Below are 19355 nucleotides of genomic sequence, written 5' to 3'. Positions count from 1 at the left end.
CAGCTCACTGGTTGCTGTTGGGAGAAATATAAACTGTCGGATATAACCATATAATAATTACAGCAGGGAAACAGGCTATCTCGGCCTTTCTATTCTGTGCCAAACTCCGACTCTCACCTAGTCCCACTGACCTGCACTCAGCCCATAACCCTCCATTCCTTTCCTGTTCATATATCTATCCAATTGAACTTTAAATGACAACATCGAACCTGCCTTAACCTCTTCTGCTGGAAGCTAGTTCCACACAGCTCCCACTCTCTGAGTAAAGAAGCTCCCCCTCATGTTACCCCTAAACTTTTGCCCTTTAACTCTCAACTCATGTCCTCTTGCTTGAATCTCCCCCACTCTCAATGGAAAAAGCCTATCCACGTCAACTCCATCTATCTCCCTCATAATTTTAATTACCTCTATCAAGTCCCCCCTCAACCTTCTACCCTCTAAGGAATAAAGACCTAACGTGTTCGACCTTTCTCTGTAACTTAAGAGATGAAACCACAGCAACATTCCAGTAAATCTCTTCTGTACTCTCTCAATTTTATTGACATCTTTCCTATAATTCGGTGACCAGAACTGTACACAATACTCCAAATTTGGCCTTACCAATGCCTTATACAAATTCAACACTACATCCCAACTCTTACACTTAATGCTTTGAATTATAAAGGCCAGCATACCAAAAGCTTTCTTCAGCACCCTACAGACATGAGATTCCATCTTCAGGAACTATGCACCATTATTCCTAGATCCCTCTGTTCTACTGCATTTTTCAAGGCCCTAAATGCTTCAAAGTTCTAAGACGTGGCTTGGACAAGGAGAGGTTCTTGGGTGTGACGAGAGACTCCAGGACGGGACGATGAATTCCCCAGCACAGGACGAGGAACTCCAGCACTGGGCTGTGCGAGGAACTCCTGATTCGACTGGGCTCGGCTGTTGATTCTTGGACTGTACGAGGTACTCCTGGACGGGACATGCCTCCAGGACCCAGCTTGGCTCAGCTCTTAAGCACTGAGCTGGGCTCTTGGGTACTTTGATTGGGCTTGGCTGGCTTTTGGGTACTTGGACTGGGCATGGCTGGCTCTTGGGTACTTGGCGGGCTCAGAGCCCGGACTCCTTCTTGGGGCTTGGAGCTGGGACTCCTTCTTGGGGCTCGGAGCCACCGGAAACCTTCTAGGACACAAGGCCAGGATACTTTCCAGGACGCAGGGCCGGGCTCCTTTCTTGAACGCAGTGCCGGTATGCTTTTGAGGACGCAGGGCCGGACCCTTTTTATAACGCAGGGCCGGGGTGGCTGCCAAGGTAACTTGCCGTGGTAACCGCCGAGGGAACCTGGCGTGATAACCGCCGAGGGAACCTGCCCTGGTCACTGCCGAGGGAACCTGCCCTGGTAACCGCTGAGGGAACCTGCCGTGGTAACCGCTGAGGGAACCTGCCGTGATAACTGCCGAGGTAACTTGCCGTGGCAACTGTCAGGGATACAGAAGAAGGGAAGGGAAGGGAACAATCCAGCAGCCAGAGGCTGAATCCTGAAGCTATTTATGAAGTCAGCCCAAACGAGAATCAGCGGCCTCAACAGAAACTAAGGAAGACCGGAAAACTTGGAATAGGGAACGTTGGACCGGACCGTGAACCGGAAAGCGGATTTCACGGACCGGACCATGACACTATATGGATGGCACACAAATCAAATATTTTCACTGTGCCAGGGATCATGTGACAAGAATAAACCAATTTAACTCCGTGAAATAGTATAAATACCACTTCCAATTAATTGTATTCCAGCTTCTATGTTCTACAATGCAGAAAGCAATTTATTCCTCGGTAACTTACAGCCTGCGACCTTCGAGTTACGCTGAGCAAAACGATATTGTTTTGCATGCCAAATGGGTAATGTGACATCAGTCATAGGGACTTGACTATGCGGTTTGGAAAATCAGATTAGTGCTGGATTCAAAGAGCGAGAGTTTCTAGAATGCCTCCGAGGTGGCATTCTGAGTAGTTCGCGTCACAGACCACTACTGAAACAGGTATTCTGGATTAGATGTTGCACAATGAATTGCCATTGATCGAAAGCTTAAGAAGAAAGAATACTTAGGAAAAGTGATCACAATTTGAAAAAGTGAAGCTGAAGTCAGATCTGACATAAAAACAATGAGGAAATGGAATGACAGCGGCATGAGAAATGAGCTGGCCGAAATTGATTGGAAAAGAACACTGAGAGCGATGAAAGCAGAGCAACAATGAACGGAATTTCTGAGAGCAATTTGAAAAGCACAGGACTACATGCGAAAGAGGAAGAACTATTCTAAAAGGCAGAATGTTACAACCGTAGCTGACAAGAGAAGTGAAAGCCAGCATAAAAGACAAAGTAAGGGCATATAATAGAGCAAAAATCTGGTGTGATGCTAAAGCAAATAAAAATGTCATAAAGAAGGAAAGGATGGAATACGAAGATAAGCTATCCAATAATAATATAGACTCTACCGAAAATATGTTCAAACGCATTTAGTGTTAACGAGAGGCGAGAGCAGACATTGGATCACTGGAAAATCATACTAGAGACGGAGTAATGGAGACCAAATAAATGGCCGATGAACATATTAAATATTTCCAGAGATTCAAAATTCATAGAAACATTGAAACATAGAAAATATACGGAACAGTGTTGGCCTTCGGCCCACAGTCTTGTACCAGCCATGCGACATACTCCAGAATCTGCCTAGAATTACCGTACCCTATAGCCCTTTACTGTTCTAAGATCCATGTACGTAAATAAGAGGCTCTTAAGACATCGTGTTGTATCCGCCACTACAACCTTCACTGGCAGTGCATTCCACGCATCCACCATTCTCTGTGTGAAACAACTTACCTCAAACATCCACCTTATATCTACTTCCAAGCTCATTACAACTCTGCTCCCTCGTGTTGGGCATTTCAGCCCAGGGAAAAGTCTATTGTTATCCACACGATCGATGCCTTTCATCATCTTATACATCTCTATCAGGTTACCTCACATCCTCCGTCGCTCCAAGGAGAAAAGGCCAATATCACTCAACTGACTCTCACAGCTACAGAAAGGGTGGATAATGTCGCAGGATCCTCTTTTGAGTCAGCATGCGTGGAAGTCAGGAACAAGAAGGGAGCATTTACTCTATTGGGATTATTCTATATGCCCCCTGGTAGCAACCGAGATACCCAGGAGCAGGTTGGGAGGCAGGTTTGGAAAGGCACAAAAATAATCGGGTTGTTATCATGGGTAACTTAAACTTCCCTGATATTGATTGGCACCTGATTAGTTCCAGCTGTTTAGAAGGGGCAGAGTATGTTGACAGGTCGACTAGGGGGAATGCCATACCAGATCTAGTATTAGGTAACGAACCGCGTCGGGTCACAGATCTTTCAGTAGGTGAGCATCTTGGGGACAGTGACAACCGCTCCATGGTCTTTAGCATTATCATGGAAAAGGATAGAACAGAGAACTGTGAACAACGTTATGAAACATTGGCGACGTTTTGCCTGACTTTTCACACTTCCCAGGTTGTGGCTAAACCTAATCAAGTCAGTCCAAAAACGAGGAAATCTGCAGATGCTTGAATTTCAAGCAACACACATAAAAGTTGCTGGTGAACATAAAAACATAGAAACATAGACAATAGGTGCAGGAGTAGGCCATTCGGCCCATCGAGCCTGTACCGCCATTTATTATGATCATGGCTGCTCATGCAACTCAGAACCCCGCCCCAGCCTTCCCTCCATACCCCCTGATCCCCGTAGCCACAAGGGCCATATCTAACTCCCTCTTAAATATAGCCAATGAACTGGCCTCAACTGTTTCCTGTGGCAGAGAATTCCACAGATTCACCACTCTCTGTGTGAAGAAGTTTTTCCTAATCTCGGTCCTAAAAGGTTTCCCCTTTATCCTCAAACTCTGACCCCTTGTTCTGGACTTCCCCAACATCGGGAACAATCTTCCTGCATCTAGCCTGTCCAATCCCTTTAGGATTTTATACGTTTCAATCAGATCTCCCCTCAATCTTCTAAATTCCAACGAGTACAAGCTCAGTTCATCCAGTCTTTCTTCATATGAAAGTCCTACCATCCCAGGAATCAATCTGGTGAACCTTCTTTGTACTCCCTCTATGGCAAGGACGTCTTTCCTCAGATTAGGGGACCAAAACTGCAGACAATACTCCAGGTGTGGTCTCACCAAGGCCTTGTACAACTGTAGTAGTACTTCCCTGCTCATGTACTCGAATCCTCTCGCTATAAATGCCAGCATACCATTCGCCTTTTTCACCGCCTGCTGTACCTGCATGCCCACTTTCAATGACTGGTGTATAATGACACCCAGGTCTCGTTGCACCTCCCCTTTTCCTAATCGGCCACCATTCAGATAATAATCTGTTTTCCTATTTTTGCCACCAAAGTGGATAACTTCACATTTATCCACATTAAATTGCATCTGCCATGAATTTACCCGCTCACCCAACCTATCCAAGTCACTCTGCATCCGCTTAGCATCCTCCTCACAGCTAACACTGCCACCCAGCTTCGTGTCATCCGCAAACTTGGAGATGCTGCATTTAATTCCCTCATCAAAGTCAGTAATATATATTGTAAACAACTGGGGTACCAGCACTGAGCCTTGCGGTACCCCACTAGTCACCGCCTGCCATTCTGAAAAGGTCCCGTTTATTCCTACTCTTTGCTTCCTGTCTGCTAACCAATTCTCCATCCACATCAATACCTTATCCCCAATACCGTGTGCTTTAAGCTTGCACACGAATCTCCTGTGTGCGACCTTGTCAAAAGCCTTTTGAAAATCCAAATATACCACATCCACTGGTTCTCCCCTATCCACTCTACTAGTTACATCCCCAAAAAATTCTATGAGATTCGTCAGACATGATTTTCCTTTCAGAAATCCATGCTGACTTTGTCCGATGATTTCACCGCTTTCCAAATGTGCTGTTATCACATCTTTGATAACTGACTCCAGCAGTTTCCCCACCACCGACGTTAGGCTAACCGGTCTATAATTCCCCGATTTCTCTCTCCCTCCTTTTTTAAAAAGTGGGGTTACATTAGCCACCCTCCAATCCTCAGGAACTAGTCCAGAATCTAACGAGTTTTGAAAAATTATCACTAATGCATCCACTATTTCTCGTGCTACTTCCTTAAGCACTCTAGGATGCAGATCATCTGGCCCTGGGGATTTATCTGCCTTCAATCCCTTCAGTTTACCTAACACCACTTCCCTACTAATATGTATTTCGCTGAGTTCCTCCATCTCACTGGACCCTCTGAACGCAGCAGGCCAGGCAGCATCTATTGGAAGAGGTACAGCCGACGTTTCGGGCCCAGACCCTTCATCAGGGCTAACTGAAAGAAGAGCTAGTAAGAGATTTCAAAGTAGGAGGGGGAGGGGGAAATCCGAAATGATAGGAGAAGACAGGAGGAGGAGGGATGGAACCAAGAGCTGGACAGTTGATTGGCAAAAGTGATACGAGAGAATCATTGGACAAGAGGCCTAGAGAGAAATAAAAAGGGGGGGGGGAAGCCCAGAGGATGGGCAAGGGGTATGTGAGAGGGACAGAGGGAGAAAAGGGAGAGAGATAAAAACAATGTGTGTGTATATAAATAAATAACGGATGGGTTACGAGGGGGAGGTGGGGCATTAGCGGAAGTTTGAGAAGTCAATATTCATGCCATCAGGTTGGAGGCTACCCAGACGGAATATAAGGTGTTGTTCCTCCAACCTGAGTGTGGCTTCATCTTTACAGTAGAGGAGGCCGTGGATAGACATATCAGAATGGAAATGGGACGTGGAAATAAAATGTGTGGCCACTGGGAGATCCTGCTTTCTCTGGCGGACAGAGTCAACCCAGTGACCCCATTGCAACCTATACCGTTTTCTAAAGTTATTATAATTTGTGTTGGCCCATTGACAAAACCTAAAGCTGGACATCAGTATTTGCTGACCATGATGCGTACAGCATCTAGGTTTCCTGAAACAACACCTCTTAGGAATATAAAAGCCAACATTGTTACGAAGGCTCTGATAAGGTTCTTTACTTTATTTGGAATGCCGAAAAAAATCCAGTCTGATCAAGGAAGTAGTTTCATGTCTGGATTATTCCCAACTCAATTTCATATATTTTGCTGGTAGATTCTAGATAAGGAACTGTTTATCGTTGTTTAGAACTGTCTCTGTGTTCAAGCCGTCGCTAAGTAGGTCCAGCCATTTGTCGCTACCTTGTGCATGAAACTGCCTCTCTGTGTTCTGCGTACGAGTACCGGCCCTACGTCCTGCTCCCTGGCAGGGGTCCTGACTCTGTGTAAAGCCCTGATCCCAATTCCTGTCCCAAGGAGGGGTCCCGGCTCTGTGTTCCGTGTTCCTGTCTCTCAAGACCAAAGCTCTGTGTTCTGCGTTCCTGTCTCCCTCGAGCAAGTCAAGGCTTTGTGTTTTCGTCCTGTCCATGTGCCTCGCCTAGCACTGTGCTGGGGTTCTCTCGTCCTATGGTGGGGTTCCCTCGTCCTGTTCAAGCCACGTCCGTGAACCTCGTCTTGTCCAAGTCAAGGCTTTGTGTTTTCGTCCTGTCCATGTGCCTCATCCTGTGCAGGAGTTACACTTCCTGTTCTGTAGCCAGGTCTTGTCCTTGCGAAGATCGTAGTCCTAAGTCCTAGCCTAGACCCGGAATCCGGTTCTGAGTCAAGATGTAGGGTCCGACTCCCAACCAAGACACAGGTTCGTGTTCCTTGTCCAGTCTCCGGCTCGGATTCCAAGCCCAGGCTCCTAGTTCCCAGTTCCTTGACCTGGTCCTGTTGGGTCCTGGTCCGTTGGGTAAGCCAGGCCGTCTTTGCCGTTTACCTGAGGCTGGACTGTTCCCTTCCCTTCCCTTCACAAACTTCTGCCTGAAACCTTGCCTGCAACGTCTGCCTGAAACCTTGCCTACAACCTCTGCTTGCAGTTTCAAATTCCTGGATGTGAAGATCTCTGAGGAGCTAATCTGGTCCCAACATTTCGATGCAGCTATAAAGAAGGCAAAACAACGACAATACCTCATTAGGAGTTTGAAGGGATTTGGTATGTGAACAAAAACACTCAAAAACTTCTATAGGTGTACCGTCGAGAGCATTAAAAGAGGCTGCATCACTGACTGGTATGGGGGAGAGGGAAGCGTGGGGTTACTGCTCAGGACCGAAAGAAGCTGCAGAGAATCGTAAATTTAGTCTGCTCCATCTTAGGTAAGAGCCTACAAAGTACACAGGACATATTCAGGGAGCTGTATCTCCGAAAAGCAACGCCCATTTTTAAGGGCTCTCAGCTCCCTTTTCTCATTGTTACCATCGCGTAGGAAGTAGAGAAGCCTAAAGACAGACAGTCAGCGATTCAGGAACAGCTTCTTCCCCCCGACATTCAATTCCAAAATGTGCATTGAAACCGTGAACAATACCTTACCTTTTAATCTAAATTATTTGTTTTTCAATGATTTTAATCTATTCAGAATACATATACTGTCATCGATTTATTTATTTATTTATTTGTTTGTTTGTTTATTTATTATGATTCTTCTTCTATATTTTTTAATATAGAAGGAGGAGGAGAAGATGGCGGCGCGACGGCAGCGCGCGCGGCCACTTCGGTGGAGATGTCTGTTATCTGTCAAGTAGGGGACGGACGTGAGAGTACGGAGAAACATCTGGAAAACTTCTGAAATGCCCGCTTCGCTGCCGCTGCTTCTGTGTGGTAACTGGAATCTCCGGAGCAGAAGGCCCCGAAATCCTCGGCTTTGCGAGTTTCAGCGGTCCGAGCGAGGTCGAAGGCTCTCGGCAGAGGATGGCGCTCGGGAGGCTGTATCGGAGAGGCTGTTCGGAGGCTCGAAGTTTTCAGAAGGATGGACTCAGTGTCGGCTGTGGTCGGCTGCTTACAAGGCATCGGCAAGTTGACTGTGCCTGGAGGTTTATGGCAGGGAGTTTCTGCCTTTTGCCGCCTGCTATCGGGGACTCGGGAGTCAATCGACTCGGGGACTTTTGAGACTTTATTTACCGTGCCCATGGTTTGTTCTTCATCAAATTATGGTATTGCTTTGCATTGCTGTAACTATATGTTATAATTATGTGGTTCTGTAAATGCTAGTATTTCGTTTGTCCTGTTTTCTGTGATATCACTCCGGAGAAACATTCTATCATTTAATACATGTATGCATTTCTAAATAACAAAAAAGAGGACCTAGTGTTTTCATAATCTAATGCATTGAACTACTGAAAATGCTAGTTTAACAAATTTCACAACACATGGCATTGATCATAAACCTGTTTCTGATTCTGATTCTGAGAAATCAATACTGAAGAAGTTAGCAGACGCCTTTGAACTCAGAGAGGTCAGATTAGACTGGTTCAAGCTGACAGGAAGGCGACAGTAACTCAAATAACCACGTTTTACAACAGTGGTTTGGAAAAAAACCATTTCTGAACGCACAACACGTCAAGCCTTGAGGTGAATGGGCTACAGCAGCAGAAGAACAGGAACATACACTTGTTAGCCACTTTATTATGTACAGTAGATATCTGAGAAGGCAATAAGGTTAAGACGGAGACACCTCTTTCTCCCTTACTGGGGAGAGAGAGAGTCTGCGGTACGTCGAATACCAGGTAAATGAGTTGTCTTTGGGCGACTGAAAGTCTGTGCTTTGCTGATGATTTTCTGCACTCTTGAGTTCTCGGTGGTGGATGCTGGTGTTCTTTTCTCTGGTGGAGGAACGGGGACTGTTGTTTCGCTGCTGTTTACGCGTGGGAGGTAGGAGACTGGGCGGGATCTTTGGGGTTCTTTAATATAGCTGTCATTCATTCTTTGGGGCCACGCCTCTGTTTTCGTGGATGGTTGGGAAGAAAAAGGCTGAGGCTTTTCGGAGAGAACGCATTTTACTACTTGAGGTAAATAGAGGCAAAACTGCGCAGGCGCGTGACGTCAGCCAGCAGAGCGGGAAAAGTTAAAAAAGGCAAGAAATCTTCAGTGGTTTTAGATTCGAAGCAAGAAGGCTGCGAGTGGGACCGGTAAGGACTTTCGGAGAGAAAGTATTTAACTACTTGGGGTAAAGAGAAGCAAGATGTCCAGGCGCGTGACATGATACAGTAGAGCGGGAAAAGTTTAAAAATAAGACCGCCATATACAGCGGGCAGCGGAGTGCGATGGCAGCAGAGAGATAGGGCTTTGGCTCAGCGGGCTTAGGCGTTACGGGATGAGGCGAGGCGAGGTGACACTTGTGTTAATAGCGGAAAGGACGTATGTGTGTGAAGCCGGTGCTCTGTGCTCGGTGTTTTATGTGAGAAATCCTGCCGTATCCCATCCTCCCGGACGGCTATATCTGCACTCGGTGTATCGAGCTGCAGCTCCTAAGGGACCGCGTTAGGGAACTGGCGTTGCAGCTCGATGACCTTCGTCTGGTCAGGGAGAGCGAGGAGGTGATAGAAAAAGAGTTATAGGCAGGTGGTCACACCGGGGCCACGGGAGACAGACAAGTAGGTAACAGTCAGAAGGGGGAAGGGGAAGAGTCAGGGACTAGACAGTACCCCTGTGGCTGTGCCCCTGAACAATAAGTACTCCTGTTTCAGGACTGTTCGGGTGGAGCCTAGCTGGGGGTTTAAAAGTGGCCGTGCATCTGGCACAGTGTCCGGACCTGTGGTTCAGCGGTTAAGGAAAGCAATTGGAAGTCAGTAGTCATAGGGGACTCTATCATTAGGGGGTCAGACAGGCGTTTCTGTGTACGCATGAAGGAAACTCGGATGGTTGTTTGCCTCCCAAGTGCCAGGGTCCGGGCTGTTTCAGATTGCATCTACAATATCCTGCAATGGGAGGGAGAACTGGCAGAGATCGTGGTACAGATTGGTAACCATAACATGGGTAGGAAAATGGAAGAGGTCCTGAAAACAGACTACAGGCAGTTACGGAGGAAGTTGACAAGCACGACCGCAAAGATAGTAATGACTGGATTACTGCCTGTGCTACGTGTCAATGAGTATAGGAATAGAATGAGGTGGAGGCTAAATGCCTGGCTGAGGGATTGGTGCAGAGCGCTGGAATCGGATTTCTAGATCATTAGGACGTATTTTGGGGCAGGTGGGACCTGTACAAAAAAGCACGTCTTGTATTTGAATGCCAGGGGGACCAATAGACTGACAGGGAGGTTTCCGCAGGCTACTGAGGAGAGTTTAAACTTGAATTGTTGGGAGTGGGAACCGAACTGAAGAGACTTGGGAAGATGCGGTTGGTTCACAAATAGAGAATGCTTGGAGACAGTGTGAGAGGGAGGATAGGCTGGTGATAGAGAAAAGACACGCTCAGACGGTCGGTTTGAGATGTGTCAATTTTAACGCACGTGTATTGTGAACAAAGCGGATGAGCATAGAGCGTGTATTAGTACTTGCAGCAATGATATGCTGTCCATTACAGGGACATTGATTGGCATCTCCCTGCAGCAAGGAGTTTAGATTGGATGCAGTTTTTTTAGATGTGTTCAGGAAGGTTTCTTGACACAATATGTGTATAAACCTATCAGTGAAGATACTATATTTGATTTGGTATTGGGAAATTTTAACCTCGGACCTGATTGAAAAAGTCGCTTTTTTTACGCACTCCCTCTCTGTTGATTTGTCACTGGCTAACTGGCAGATAGTTTTGTTTTCTGTTAATGTTGGTCAATGCAATTCTTATTGATAATATTCGAGTTTTATTAACATTTTTGAACCAAGCAACTCTATGAGATTAATAAAAAGGCAGCTTGACGCAGGAATGGATGGAAATAATACTTCGTTTCGGACAGGTACTGCCTCCTTGATTCTGTGCCGCTTCTCTCGGGTATTTAGTTATACTGAACTTGTCATGGTCCAGTCCGTGAAATCCTCATTCCGGTTCACGGTCCAGTCCTGTTCCTTATTCCAGGATTTCCGGTTATCCCCGGTTTCTGTTGAGGCAGCTGATTCGCATTTCGGCTGGACTCATCAATTCCCTCAGGATTCACTCCCTGGCCGCTGGATTGTTCCTGCCCATACCCCCTGTCTGTATCCCTTCCCTTCCCCTGCCTTTTGTTTCCGCGCCTGAAACCTTGCCTCGCCTTGCCTTAAGCCTCGCCTCGTCTGAAGCCTTGTCTCAAGCCCCGACTCGTCTGAAGCTTCAGATGAGGCGAGGCTTCCATCGAAGCGAAGCTTGAGGCAAGGCTTCAGACGAGGAGAGGGTTGAGTTATGACGGCACAAGTATCTCAGCTAGGCTAAGTAGAACTTTCACTCATTGGGTCTTAACTCAGACTGTAAAGATGGAAAAAATGGATTGTTCTCCATGGAGCGCCAGTTGCTGATAGATTCCACCCCGTCACCAACCCTCCTGAGTAGAAACGGCAAAGTTTAAAGGCAATTGCATTAAGGTGAGAGGAAGGAAGTTTCAAGCTGTTTCGGACAGTTTTTGTTTCACACGGGGTGATATGATTCACACAATGTGGCAGAAGAGGTGGTGCTAGAAGCAGTCATGAGAGTGTCGTTTAAGAGGCATTTAAACAGGCACAGGAACATCCGTGGAATGGAGGGGTAGGGATGATATGCAGGCAGATAGATAAGTTTTATTCTTTCAATTCGGCATGACGTTTGGCGCAGACTTCGCGGGACAAAGGGTCAGCTTATATGATCTTCTGCTCCATAAATCAATTCTCATCCGAACGTTAACCACACAAAATCAAAATACTAATAGAACTGCAAAATGTACCAGTTTTTGCAACTTCATAAAACTTTACTTAGGTTGCATCAGGGGTGTTACATACAACTGTGGTCACCATATTATCGAAAGGATGTGGAAAATTTGGAGAGTGTGCAGAAGAGTTTACAAGGATGTTGCTTGGTTTAGAGGGCTTGTGTTGTAATGAGAATTTGGACAACGTTGGGTTATTTCTCCGGAGCTGCGGAGGCTGTGCCGAGATGTGTTAGATATTTATAAGTTTATGAGGGACATAGATTGAGTGAATAGAAAATATCTATTTCCAAGTGTTGAAATGACAGAGGGCATAGATTTAAAGTTAGAGGTGGTCATTTGAAAGGAGATGTGAGTGACAAACTTTTTACACTGGTTGTTGGGTGCCTGGAATGCGTTCCCTGTGTTGGTGGTAGGGGCAGAAACATTGGAACACTTGAAGAGATGTTTAGATAGAAAATGGAAAATATAGGGATTGTGCAGGCAGAATAGATTACTTTAGTTGTCCATTTGCTAACGAATTTAATTCGTTCGGCACAACATCGTGGGCCGAAGGACCTATTCCTCAGCTGTACTGTTCTACATTCTATATGCCTATCCCAATGGATATTGCTTTGATATAACGGGAGACTTACAAAATTAAAGCAAAATTGAAGAAAGTGAAAATTTAAGAAAGTGAAGACACAATCATAAAACATAGTTACTTCCCTATTCATTCTTAAATCCTGCCGGACGGCATTTTGCCCAATACATGTCTCTTCGTGTTTTGTTCTCGCTTAAATAGTATAATGTAACATTTCGGAGCAAAAATACAGAATATCAGCGCATAGCTGGACGTTAAAATGGCAAACACTTCCACCGCCACCATATACTTCCCAGGAGAACTCACGTAGGCTGGGATGAAGGTAATCCAAACTGCACAAAATATACGCTTTTGCCAGATGGGCAAATTTACATAACCTCACCAACGTAGAGGAGGTGGCATCGGGAGAACCCGATACAACAGACGACACCAACTGATTCGCAGGTAAAGTGTTGACTCAGCTGGATTAATTGTTTAGGGCTGGAATGGATATAACGGACGAGATAAATGGGCAAGTGTTGCGTATCTATCGTTTGTAGGAATATATGCCAGGACGGCGATTAGCGGGCTGGACGAATGGAAAAGGGAATCACAAAGGGAGCGACTTTTGCAGAACGCGGAGAGTGGAAGTGAGGTAAAGATGTGGTTGGGGATAGGATCCGGTTGAAGACTGCTGAAGGTGCAGAGAATGATGACTTAAATACAGAGGTTCATAGGTTAGTAGGTGAGGAAACAACGAATTTTATCCCTGTCATGCGCCGGGAAGATAGGGTGAGTGTGAATGTCTGGAAAATGGAGGAGATGCGGGCGCGGGTAGCATCATCGCCGCAAGAAGAGAAAACCCCGTCTTTGAAAAAGGACAACTCACATGTCCTGGAAAACAAAGACGCATCCTGAGTACAGATGCGGCGGAGAGAACGGAACTGAGAAAATGAAATAACATGCATACAGGAGACAGTAAGTGGAGAATATTCCAGATAACCACGGGTACCACTAGGTTTATAAAAAGCTGTCGGTGGGCAGATAGTCTTCAGAGATGGGCGCAGAGAAATCGAGAAAGTGGTGGGAGGCGTCAGAACTGGATCAAGAGTTGGAGTAAAAAATAGTTACATTGACGAGCTCAGCTTCGGTGCATGAAGGAGCAATAATGCACTTAATATTATTTACATGCTGATTTATTATTAATATTATTATTTCTTTTTGCATTGTAAAATGTTCTTCTTTGGCGAGGGTTATTTTTGTGTATCGTCATTTATTGATTCTGAAGTATTTCTTTGTTCTACTGAAAATGACTGCAAGAAGACCAATCTCGGGATTTTATGTGGAGACATGTACGTATTTGATAATAGATTTACTTTGAACTTTGTAAGGTTGAGCGAATTAAGGCAAATATCAGAATTGGGACGGAATACAATCAAATTGTCATTGACAGTGAAACAACAGGGCAGAGGGAGGGGGGAGACGAACGTCTCTGCTTCCACACCTCAAGCTTTAAATTGTTCTTGATTATTGTCAAGGAAGAAATATAAAGCTTTTGTTTTATCATTTTGAATCTGCTCTCGTGATTACACACTTTTTTTAATAATCTAAACTCATGTCAGAGTGATCGACTCAATACAAATATTACTGTAACTTCCAAGGTCTTGTCACACACCCCTTACCGTGGGTTGTCCTCCCGTCCATACAATTGACTCTTCCGCTATTATAAATTTCTGTCCATCAGGCGCCACTCCATCATACTGTCCCACTGTTACAGGAACAGCGCCGGTGTCTGTCGGCTGCCAGTTTACGATGTCATATATTGGGATCGGATCACCATTGCTATCGAAATAGATCCTTTCTCCAGTCTTTGTCGTGATGTTTACTGCTTTCATGTAATGTAGAACCTGAATCAGAAATTCATAGTGCGGTGGGAAGTAATGTCTCAACTGCAGGTTCACGATGAACAAGAAATGTTTCAACCAATTTCACTAAGTGTTAAAATAAAATGAAGCTACGGCTGGAAGAACTCGCAGGACGTTTCTGAGGAGATTTTTCATCTGGATTGAAGGATAGAGGAGAGGGAGGCATTATAAAGTGCTATGCAGAACAAGAGCCACCAGCTGATATTTGGTTCCAGGTAAGGGATGATAGGAAAATTGGGGAGGGGACGCAGGAAATGTCCTATTTTTGTTTTTTTCAAAATCATTTTTATAAATGCAGGGATCTGTTTCACAAACTCGTTCAGTTCAATTAAATCCTTACCTTTGATAGTGCCATTAACATTATTTAATAACATTATACACGAGGTTAAGTGGTAAATTGGTTTATTGCTGTCACATATATGATACACTGAAAACTTCGTTTGCATGCTATCCAAACGGATCAATACAACACATTAGTGAATTGAAAACAGTAACAGTGTGCAGAATAAAGTGTTACAGTTGCAGAGCATCTGCAGTGGAAATTGGTTTGATTTTATTTAGAGACACGGCACGGAACTGGCCATTCTAGTAGAACGAGACACGCCACCAGCATATTTAACACTAGCCTATGCAAAGGACAATTTACAATGGCCCATTAACATACTAACAGATATGCCTCTGGATTGTAAGTGTGAACCGGAACACCCGGAGAAACCCTGAACAGTCATCGAAGAACGTACAGACTCCTTGCAAGTGGCGCCAGAATTGAATTCTGCTCTCAGCCTCGAGCTGCAATAGCGTCACGCTGACTTCTACGCTGCCGTGACCCCAGAAAAACAAGGTGTAAGGCCTTAGCAACTTAGATTATGAGTTTCAGCGTCTACCTTATCGTACCAGGTGCCCGTTTAATATTCTTATTTGTGCTTACCTGCCACGGATCGAAATTTGAAATACTGCCACAACTCTTGTTGGGAAATGGTCCGTTACCGTTTTGGCAGCTGAGCATATCATTGAGAGCGTGGGCGATAGCATAGGTCGATTATATACGTTGTAGGTCACCCTGCACTCAGACACATCAGTGAACTCGTTGTGCGCTGTAAGTAGAGTTTCATTCTCTGTGCATTCTGGAAGCCCCGAATCGGATCTGGAGTCGACTGTGTTACTTGCTGTATTCTTAAACTTGCAACTGAATGCTCTTTCCCAAAACTCTTGCACTAAAGGGTTTCCGGGATAAAGAGACGGGTGAGTGTGCATTAGGAATTTTTTCAACCCTTGCAATCGCACTTTTCGGATCGCGATTGCAATTGCACCGACAACAAAAAATTTACTCTCCTCGGGGGTTAGAACCGGCGTGGTGATCCAAGCCTCGCTTCCTATCCATTGTATACCGGTGACATTCTGCTGTACAACTTCTTGTAGTAATATGCTCATGTCTGCTTGCGCAAGGAAAGCTAATATTACCTTTGTGGAAGATGTTTTTATGATGTCTATAGTTTGAAGTAATGTCTCCCTTGGATACGTTATGTTAAAAGCCTCAGAGAAAGCAATGCAAATGCCCATCTCGTCCACCGCCTCATTGAAAGCCTGCATCCCAAAATTACCATAATCATCGTCGCTCCTGATTGTTCCAATCCAGGTCCATCCGAAATACTTAATGAGTTGAGCCAACGCCCTCACCTGAAAGTAATCGCTTGGGATCGTTCTAAAGAAGGAGGGATATTCACGTCTGTTACTCAAGCAGGCACACGTGGCGACATAGCTAACCTGGAGGGAAACAAGTTTATAATCGACGTATTACAATTGTGCATTTAATATCTACATTCTAACTGTATTGAAATCACAAACAAGAGAAAATCTACATATACTGCAAATCCTAACAACTCACACAAAATGCTGGAGGTCAACGTAACTGTATGGCCCAGCGAGCCAGCATGTCTCCCCGCACAGGATCGAAACGACTTTTGTAACTCAGGACAGAGATGTAAAAAAACGCTGGTTAAGTCTACATTGGAAAGGTCAATGTTCTGAGTGTGTAGCTCTTTGTCAACATTTTATGGGACTGAGAGGCTGTTGAAGGTGGATAAAGCGACAGAAATAGACTGAAATCACGCCGGAGGAGACGGGGTGGGAGGATGGCGCGCGTTGACTGTTCTTCTCTTCCCACAGAAGCCGCTTCACTTCCTGAGATTTTCTGGAGGTTTCCGTTTCTTTTATTTTCCAGAATCTAAAGATTTACATTTGTATTTTGTGTGAATTGATTTGCTTTTTTCTCCTTTCTTGCTTTGGTGACACATCTTTGCCCATTGTTAGAGAGAGAGAGAGGGCCTATAGCATGTCGAACTGTGGAGTGAACAATTAGATTTTGTTTGACTGCAGATCATGATCTCTCTTCGTGGGCTTTGCTATTGATTGCTTGGTGGATGGTGAGGGCTGACGCTTCCGACTGGAATGAATGGGGGAGGGGAAGGGGAACTGATACTTTGCTGCTGCTTGTGCGTGGAAGTGGAGGGGGCTTTGGGTGCTCCTGTTTTCGTGTATGTCTACGAAGAGCAAGAAATGTAGGTTGTACAGTGTATAACTACTCTGATACTAAATGGAAAAGTTGAAACTATTGAAAAGAGGGGAAAAAACATTTTAACCGCATTACAAGCATCTTAATTCAAGCCTGACATTATGTGTGACATCCAAACACAGACATTTGAGGCTGATTGTTCTGTTTTTCATTCTACTGATAGGGGCGTGTAAGTTCATGAATGGCTTAGACAGGATTGAAAACACACTGTCATTTTTCCAAGGGAAGGTAAAAACAAAAGGGAAAAGGTTTAAGTTCAGGAATGAGAAATTTATAGGGAACACCAGGGACGGCTTCTTCACACAAAGGGCGGTGCGTATTTGGAATGAGTTGCCGGAAACAGTGCTCTGATTTGTATAAGTGCATGGATAAGACAGTTGTAGACGTCTATAGGCTAAAGGCGGGCCAATGGGACGAGCTTGCCGGGCGGGAGAGTGTGTATAGATGAATGAGGTCGAAAGTCATTTTCTATGGGTATGGTTCTCATTGTAAATAGCGATAATACATTTCCACAAGCTTGCGCTTGTAACATCTAGAGACACCAAATATTTGCTTCAGTTTCTTCACCACCACCACCACCCCCAAACACACACAGAAACATCTCGTTAGTAAAAGAGGAAATCAGAGATATGACCACTCATTGTAGTAATGACATGTCTAATTCCCTAAATAAATGTTTAAACTAGCCATAGCTTCAACGTTATGTATCATTCTGCCGATGCGACATCTCATGTTGGCAGAATCTCGGATGGAGAAAAAAAATAGGTGTAAAGGAACGAAAGAAATTAGCTGGTTGAGTGGTGTCACAACAAGAGCATTGCACTTATCGTCAGTAAGACCAAGGACCGGATTAGTAGACTTTAGGAAGGGAAGCCAGGGGACTACACACTAGTCCTCATCAATGGATCCGCAGTGGAATGGGTTGTTCCAGAAGCAATATATGACTAAAGGAATCAGTTGTCATGACAAACACCACGATCTATGTTATGGCTATATATTGCATCCATGATTGATTTGATTAGAATTGGTATGTCACAGAAAAACTCGATCGAGTTTTCTACAGATTTACCATTGAGAGAATTCTAACTGGAGCCACTGCATGGGATCGGAAAGAGGTGCAGAACCTTATAAACATCCAGCTCCATCATAGCTGCTAGCCTCCACAGCATCGAGAACATCTTCAAAAAGTCCACTCCTCCAAAAAGCAGCGTTTATCAAAAAGGACCCCAATCACCAAGGAAACGCTTTTGTTTTATTACTATTATGAGGGAGGAGGTAGAGGCGCCCATTGACACACACTCGACTTTTTAGGAACAGCTGCTTCCCCACAGCCAGCAGGCTTTTGAACTGACAATGAACCAACCCATGAAAATTACCTACCTGTTTTTGCTCTTTATTTGAAGTATATCTTATCGTAATTTATAGTTTGTTTTTTATGTACTGCACTGTACTGTTGTCACAAAACAACACATTTATTGACATAAATCAACGACATTAACCCTGATTCTGATTCTCATTCGCATTCTGATCAAAAAACATGGAAAGCGCCCTACCTGAAGTTAAAAAAAAGAAATAACTACTTAATTTATATTTCCTACCAGACGGGCAGAAATGCGCAAATACAATAGTTGTTCAAGTGATTATTTCGGAAAATGTGATCTTGGTTCACAAGGTTACGTATCAGCAAGCCAATAGAAGTTGATGAACTGGCTTACCACAGGGATCCGAAAGGGACCAATTAATGACGCGATCCCTAAAGTCTGTGATAATCCAGAATCCCCGATGATAGCTGGAACCACGGGACCTCTTCTACAGGTCGAATTTGTTGCGTCCAGGCTGTTTAAAAACTCAAAGGCTGCTTTTAAGGATACATCAGGCATGCCACAAGAATCCTAAATCCTGTAACCCAGCGTAACGTTTGGAAGCAGTTCCGGATCCTTATTAATCTCCTCAATTGCAAAGATCATCGTTATTGCGAAACGGAAAAGTCTGAACCGGAAGCTGCAGAAAATAGGATTGTGTGTTTATGAAGAGCGGTTCACAAAATATGACAATTACAAAACGCCACACAGAGAGATCCTTGAAAATATATTCAGCTCCCACAATTACGTTCACTGGTTCCTGGCTGATTTCCTATATCTGAAATATATTAAAGAAGGATTTTGAGCTAGCCTGTAAAACATTGCGCATCATGTCAAATCAAAAGAAAAAATCGAAAACCTGTTAACATTTTACTTAAAATGAAAAACTCAAATTAGGAGGCAGACAAAATATTCATCTCCTTTATAATTGCTACGTTAACTTTCCTCGAGTGTAAGTTACGTATTACCTCACCAACTTACCCAGTTTGTTGAAGTAGAAAATTGGAAGATCATCTGAATAGATACACGCTCTCTCTGTATGATCCAACAGTATGGTAGATTTTCAAATGACCACACCAAAATGAAGGCAAAACAGCACTCAAGACAAATCAAGGAAATTATAATAGAGAAGCACAAAAATAGGAATGGGTACAACATCGTATCAAAGTTACTAAAAATACCTCAGAGCTCGGTGCCGTA

At 44.5% G+C, this 19355-nt stretch overlaps 1 pseudogene; it reads right to left on the bottom strand.

Annotated features, from left to right (window-relative positions):
* Nucleotides 1–998: 998 nt before the first annotated feature.
* On the bottom strand, nt 999–18761 carry LOC140196992 (extracellular calcium-sensing receptor-like; annotated as a pseudogene).
* Nucleotides 18762–19355: the final 594 nt, after the last annotated feature.

This window comes from Mobula birostris, chromosome 4 (assembly GCF_030028105.1).
Source record: "Mobula birostris isolate sMobBir1 chromosome 4, sMobBir1.hap1, whole genome shotgun sequence".
NCBI classification, from domain to species: Eukaryota; Metazoa; Chordata; class Chondrichthyes; order Myliobatiformes; family Myliobatidae; genus Mobula; species Mobula birostris.
This window is presented reverse-complemented; position numbering and strand designations above follow the sequence as displayed.